Source organism: Geospiza fortis, unplaced genomic scaffold, assembly GCF_000277835.1.
Source record: "Geospiza fortis unplaced genomic scaffold, GeoFor_1.0 scaffold373, whole genome shotgun sequence".
Lineage (NCBI taxonomy): Eukaryota > Metazoa > Chordata > Aves > Passeriformes > Thraupidae > Geospiza > Geospiza fortis.
Window position 1 is genome coordinate 695,799 of NW_005054518.1, and position 7,410 is coordinate 703,208.

Genomic DNA, 7,410 nt, shown 5'->3' on the forward strand with positions numbered 1-7,410 from the left:
AGGTCTATAATGCCACTTGGATTGGTATCCTGGACCCAGGCTTTGATCTGGAGAGGCTCTGGCAGGGAGGAGCTGTGGCAGGAGATGCTGTGGCTCCTTCCCGAGGAGCAGGGGCTGGGAGCTGCCAGGACCAGGTGCAGGGAAGGAGGAAGAGCTGGCTCCATCCCCTGCACTAACACTGGCTGATCTCACAGCTCCTCCCCTTCCCTGGGCTAGCAGCATCCCTGCCTGCTTCCAGGGAAGGCATTAAGGCAAAAAAAATCCACCCTGCCCACCCCAGAAAATGCCAAAGCATTTTAAAAATGCTTTACCTCTTACCAAAAAAGAAAAGAGAGAATTCCTGCCAGTTTAGCCCCACAATGGCTCAGCTGCCTTCAGAGGAATGGCAAGAATGGCAACTTGCCTGTGGGGGAAAAGCAGGAGAGCTGGATCCTGCCCTTTCAGTAGCAGGTACCTGGAGACACCTGGATAGCTTCTTGATGTCCTTCTGCTCCAGGAAATGCTGTGGAAACACTCTGTAACCTAAATAAGCATAAATATCCATTATTGCTGAGCAAGGGAGGAGGAGAGGAGGTGCTGTGAGTGTGCACCACTGTGTAAAATACAGCAGAGTCCAGCAGAGTATGGAGAGCAGGGAAACAGCCTGTCCCAGGGTCTGGTGTCCCAGCTGGATCACCTGGAGCTTCATGGCTGTTGGAGCCACCTTAAAGCTTGGCTTAGCATTTCCAATACAGGTGGAGAAAAACAAAACACAAAGAAAAGCCCAAACTCTTCCCTGAACCTTTTGCCAGCATCAGAAAGAACATTTGTGCTCTGATGAGTTGGTTAAACCAACCTTTGGTAGCTCTGATCTTGGAAATCATTCCAGGTTCTCTCTCTGCCTTTCACAGCTGCAGAGGATTTTTTTCCATGCCAATCCAGGTGTTCCACAGGCAAATTGGGAAGAGCAGATTCAGCCCTTGCTGCTGATGCTTCCACATTGTTATCATGGGAGGGAATGAGCTTTTGTTGTGCATGAGCTTTCCACCTTTTCAAAGGTTCTGATCTGCTGCACCTCAAGGTGTCTTTAAGCTTTGAGCTGTGACAGAGCTGCCAGTGGGGTGCAAAAAATGGCAAAAGAAGGGCAAAAAGGACAATTCCTTCAGGTTATTCCTGGGTTCTGGTGTTGCCAGAGGCAGGAAATCCTTCAGGGTGCAGCGAGGATTAACAAGGTGCCCTGTCAGGCCCATGGGACACCACACTTCCCCAGGGTTGGGAATCTCATCCCTGTCCCAGGGCACGGGGGTGTTTGCTGCAGCCTTGGCTGAGCTGCAGGAGGAACCAGGAGCTGAGATGTGGCTGCATCCCACACCTGGGAGCTGCTGGAGCATGGCTCCTTTGGTGATTTTTATGTTCATTATTGAACAGGCTCTTGTTAGTGCCAGCTAATTAATCTCAGAGTGGGACCCTTCTCTCTTTCCAGCCTGTGGAATATTGTTGCTGCTAAGCAAAGCAATAGAATGAACATTGTTCAGCTGACTTATGTGGAAAGAGAAAACAGCTCTGAGCAGATGCAGCAGCTCTTCCCCCTCACTGCTCTCTGAGGTGATCTGGGAGAACAGGGAGCCTTTGATTTAAACCATTTATGGGATCCACATTTACTCAAACCAGGAAAAGGCAGAGCACAACCTGGGGCTGTGGGTGAGCTCTGAGCCCCTCCATCACAGCCCAGCTCTGTGGGGAGGTGCCCCTCTGGAGCAGGCAGGGCTGGGGGCACTGGAGATGGGAGAGTTCCCCCAAGGCTCCACTGCACTGCCACGTAAATAATATTTAATATTTCATATTTAATAACCTGCCCGTGTAATAGCCTCCAGAGCTGAGCAGGGAGCTTTGTGCCTGCCTGAATTCTTTGTTTCTCACCAGTTGGGCTGCCTGGAGGGCAAACCATGGTTTGGGACAGATGGAATATTGATCATGGAGCAGTCCTGGCTGGGCTGAAGGAGGATGGTGGCAGGAGCTGTTTGTGGTGCAGCAGGGATGGAGGAGTTTCCCAAGGGTGGGTTCCTTGCAGAACTGCTCCAAAATACCATTCTGGGGTTTAATTTAGCCAGGCTGGGTTTGTTTGCTGAATCCTGGGCATTTGTTTGCTCACTCATGTATTTGGATTGGGAGCTGTGTGGGTTCTGCTCTGCACTCGCAGGGATTGCAGCATCTAGGTCAAATCTAGATTATCCCTTTTTCCATGGGAGATGTGCAGGCAAGGCTGCATCCTGGGCCCACCCTGGCTGCTCTGCTGCCTTTCCCTGTGCTCTGCAGGACCCAATTATTTGTTTTCATTTCTTTCTTCCATTTTTTCTCATTTTTTTGATGGCACATTCAGAGCATGGAAGAGCCTGCAGACAAGGCTGTAATGCATAGATGGGTGTGGAGGATTTATGTTCTGCTGAAGTGATGGATGTGATCTTGGATGTGAGGTTTCTTTAATCTTGGAAACTCTGTTGGAAGCTCAGTGAGGTTTTTAAACTGATTCTAAAGGTATGTTCAGATCTCCCCTGCCATTCATCTGAATTTTAATTTATTAATTTTTAATCAAAAAACAAGTGAATTAAATATTCTTTAGGGAAAAAAAATCATTGCTTCCCTTAAGCTGGGATGTGTCTCTTGCTTTGGCTGAATGCTGTTTGTGCAAGTCCCTGATTTAGAAGCTGCCAAAGCAGCTGCTGCACTGGGAATAGTGGGATCATCCCTTGGAACACTGCTGGGATCACTGAATCCAGGGCTGTGCAGGAGGAGATCCCTTGGTCTGGAGCTTTTCATGTCCCCAGGGGTCACTTCCACCTTGGTTTGGCCTTAACTGAGGGAATAAAAGGGACTGGAGGAAAGCTGAGGCTGCCCCATCCCTGCCCCAGTGTCCAAGGCTGGGTTGGGTGGGGCTTGGAACAGCCTGGGATGGTGGGAGCTGCCCATGGCAGGGTGGGACTGGATGGGCTTTAAGGTCCCTTCCAGCTGGGGTTTGGGATTCCATGGGTGATGTTTCTATGGAATATCCCATTTAAAACACTGGAATTGGCAGAGGTCTCTGGAGAGTGAAGAAAGAACAGCAAGGAACTTCCTCACTGGGAGCAGCTGTGTAGAAATAAATATTCTTTGTAATGGTCAGGAGGTTGAGCTCTGTTCAGACTTTGGAACAACCTTTTCCTTTCTCTCTATCCCTCTCTTAGCCCTTCAGTCCTGATTTCCATTGCCCTCTTCATTTTTCCTCCCCTGAATTTTAGGAGGACAAAGCATAGAGAAGGCACAGGTATTGAAAGAGGTGAGGAGAGACCATGGGTGGGAGCAGGATGGGGGAATGGTTTGTTGTTTGGTTTATGGTGCTCTTTGGAGGGTTTTTTAAGCCAAAAAACTCGCTTTCTTTCCATTTTTAACATAATCATTATTGCCTCTGCTCTTGTGTCTGTGGTTTGCTCGTGGGCCCTTCCCTGCCTGCTCACACTGAGGAATCAGCACACGCTGCTGGTTGTTCCCTCCCCAAGCCCAAAGTCTCCTTAGGTTTTCCTCCTGGGGACAATCTACTCCATGTCCTGTCCTGTCACAGTCACATTTTCTGGAAAAATCCCTTCACCAGGATTTCTTCTCCTGAGAAGCTGAGAAACCTCAGAGAAAAATGAAAACAATAATTATCTGATTGCTTCTCCGTGTTTTGCTGCTTTGGAATGTGGTTGGAGATTTTTTTTATCCAACATGTGAATTGTTCTTACTTAATGACCAATCATGGTCCAGCTGTGTCAGGACTCTGAAGCAGTCACAAGTTTTTAATTAGTACCTTGTTAAGCCTTCTGTCTGTATCCTTTCTCTATTCTTTAGTATAGTTTTACCCTCGCGTAATATGATATAATATAATATGATATGATATAATATAATATAATATAATATAATATAATATAATATAATATAATATAATATAATATAATATAATATAATATAATATAATATGATATGATATAATATAATACCATAAAATAATAAATTAGCCTTCTAAGAGCATGGAGTCAGATTTTCATTTCCTCTTTCATCCTGGGGACCCTGAAAATGCCACCCTGTCCCTTTGCTCCTGCTGGGTCTCTGGGCTGGGCTCTGATCGATGGCACTGCCCTGGAGGCTGCTCCAGAGGGGTCACTTGGAAAACTGCCATCAAACTGGTTTTTTGGGAGCCATGGCATCCTCCACCCCCTCCCTCGTGCCCCACACACATTTCCACCTCCCCATCCCTCTGGGATGCTGCCAGAGCCTCCTGGGCTCCTCTGCCCGTGGTGCTTGGCTGGTGGCTCTGTGTCTGCTGGTTGGGATTTGGGATCTGGGGAGGCAGATGGCTCTGGAGCTGGAGCTGAAGCTGTTCCAGCAATGTCACTCTGATTTCAGGCTCCTTCTGCCCTGTGGCTGATTTTTCCTGAAAGATAAAGAGACTTTGCCTTGTGGAGGCTCCTGCTCCTCTGTCAGCTTGGCTGGGAGCTGGCTCAGGATTCAGGAGCTGTCAGGGCAATCTCAGGAGGTCAGGCAGGGACAGATCTTCAGTCTCATTCCCATGGGAAATCAGGTTAACCAGCAGGGAAAGCCACAGGAGGGGGAAAGGGAAGTATGGATTTATTCTTGCCTGTGGGGGGAATGGCACAGGGCTCTGCCATCCCAGGCTGCTTTACTCTGTTCTGATGCCCCCAGCTGGCTGGGATGTGGCTGGATTGAAGTGGGAATTCTGAGGTGCCTGTGGCTGTCAGGTCTGAGGGATGATCTACTGAATCTCTTTGGACCTGGGCATGAAAATCCCTTGGATCTTACCTTGGGTGCAGAGGCATAAAGGGGAGAAGCAGAACCCTGCATGCACAAATCCTTCTGTTGGGGTTTGGCCCTCCTTGGCCCCCAGCACACCTTTGCAACAGGAGAATCTGTTACAGGCTGTGTAAACTTCCCTCTGGAAATTTAATGTGTTTAATTTGATTTTACAGGGCTCAATGTTCTTGAGTTATGAACTGAAAAGGTGCATTGGGTAGAGCTCTCCCAATATTCAAACCTGAGGAAGGTGTGAGTTGGCAGGAGCACTTCAGCCTCCTGGAGCTGCTTGTTCTGGAAATGCATTGGCACAGGCTGCCCAGAGCAGCTGTGGCTGCCCCTGGATCCCTGGAAGTGTCCAAGGCCCGGTTGGATGGGGCTCAGAGCCACCTGGGATAGTGGAAGGTTGCCCAAGGCAGATGGTTGGAGCTGGATCATTTTTAAGGTCTCTCCAAACCATCCTGTGATTCCAGGATTCTGTGATCCTTGTTTGTCTGATCTCTGTCCTGCTGCTCACAGCTACACAAAGCACCTGCCCAACAGGGAGGTTTTGCTTTGACACCTCCTCTTGTCCCCAGGACTGACCATTCCAGGTTTCTGGATGGCTCCATGGGACCATGGGGCAGCCAGGTCACCGTGGCAGCTCAGCATTACTGAGGGGCTTCTTTGAGCTGCAGTGGAAAACAAAACCACCAAGCCAGAAAAACAGTTAATTTAGAAAATATTTGTCCCCCATTCCCTGGGAGAAGTTTGTCCTTCCCTTTGTTTCCTCACCTTTGAGGCACTGCTGTGGTGCCATGGAAGGTCCTCACTGGCAGGGGGTTCTCCAGTTATGACAACTTGATTTGAGAACATGCTTTTCATTAATGGTTTGCTGTGTGTGTAGCCAGGGGCATGTCTGAGCTGGATAATTGGATTTGGGAGGCCAGTGTTTGTACAATTGTGACACCTCTTGCTGTGAAGCCAATTTCTGCAGCGATGCAGCTGATACAACACGGGGGCAATCTGTTCCAGCCTTTGTTCCAGGCATGTCTGACTGGTGGGAGAAGTAACCACAGTGAGAGACTTCCCTCAACAGCATGGCTGCTTCCAGCCCAAGGAAACAAAACCAAGACTTTGTTCTGGTCCAGGGAACAGCTGACAGCAGTGAGCCTCTGCAAAGTCTTGAGCAGCTTACAGGGATTTACTGTGTCTGTTCTTTTCTTGAGACCTCCTGTAACACCCAAGGATTGTTCACTGAGGCCTGGAGCCCTTTGTTCCTCATTTCTGTTCTCACTAAATTCAAAAATGAGAAATTGGCAGTAGGGTTTTGCCCAGTTTATTTTGTTTGTTGTCCATACATCTCTTACAGGTACATTTTACGCCTCTTCAGTCTATGCTTAACTATCTCAAGCAATCCAAATCTTCTTTGCTTTTCTTTAAAAAAATATCCCCAGTACTCTTTGGATGCTCAGTTTTTGGATCCTAGCTGGTGATTCTGTCAAATTCAGAGTTTCAGAGCCTGCTCTGCCTTCAGAGAGGGAAATGCCAGGTTTTAATCCAGCCTTACACATTTTGGGTGAAGTCCAGGCCTTGTGCAAGTCTGGTTTAGGCAGGAAGTTTTGAGCCTTGAGCTTCCCAGCAGCTCTGAGGTCTTTGCATGGCTGAAGCTGCACGAGATCTGAGCTAAAAGCACAGTGGTAACTGAGTGTGGTTAGTGACTGCTGAGCACAGCACGTGTGCAGGGGTTGCTGCCTCCTCTCTGTCTAATGGCGTCAAGGAATAAATAAGGAACATGTTGTTTAATATTTTATCTGCGCACAGGGATGAGATTCTCAGTCCCAGCTCCCTGGGTTTGGTTGGTGGGCTCAGTTTCTGCTGTGGCTTTTGTGCTTCCTGCTCTTGCCTTTCCCTTCACTGTCCCATGTCCTGCCTTGCTTCCCCAGCTCTCCCCTCAGGCACTGAAATGTTCTTTAGTCCTACACCCTCCCTGAGAGCAGCCCTGGCAGGGGCTGAGGCTGCCATGGAGCTCCCTGGGTTGTTCTCAGAATCCCAGAGTGGTTGGGGTTGGAAGGGACAGCCAGTCCCACCCCTTGCCATGGGCAGGGACACCTTCCACCAGAAGGGATGGTCAGCCTGGAGAAAGGGAGGTTCCAGGGAGAGCTCAGAGCCCCTTCCAGGGAGGTTCCAGGAGAGCTGGAGAGGGACTGGGGACAAGGGATGGAGGGACAGGACCCAGGGAATGGCTCCCAGTGCCAGAGGGCAGGGCTGGATGGGGTCTTGGGAGTTGGGAATTGTTCCCTGGCAGGGTGGGCAGGCCCTGGCACAGGTGCTCAGAGCAGCTGGGGCTGCCCCCGCATCCCAGGTTGGACATTGGGGCTTGGAGCAGCCTGGGACAGTGGAAGGTGTCCCCATCATGGCACTGGAGGATCTTTCAGGTTTTTCCCAACCCAAATCATTCTATAATGCTGTGATTCTGTGTGGGCAGGATTGTGCAGGGTCTGGGCTCTGTTCTGCTGTGTGAGAGCAGAAATGGGCTCCACTGATGAGTTTGATGCTCCATAAAGTGCTGGGAGCTGAAGAACTGCCCAGGCTCAGGCAGAACTCCATGGGTTGTGTCTGTAGGGA

At 49.4% G+C, this 7,410-nt stretch overlaps 1 protein-coding gene across 1 annotated transcript in view; it reads left to right on the forward strand.

The window, feature by feature from the left end:
* The window catches only part of MYO1D (myosin ID), a 124,168-nt gene that overhangs the window by 36,811 nt on the left and 79,947 nt on the right, over nt 1–7,410 (forward strand). The window lies entirely within an intron of this gene.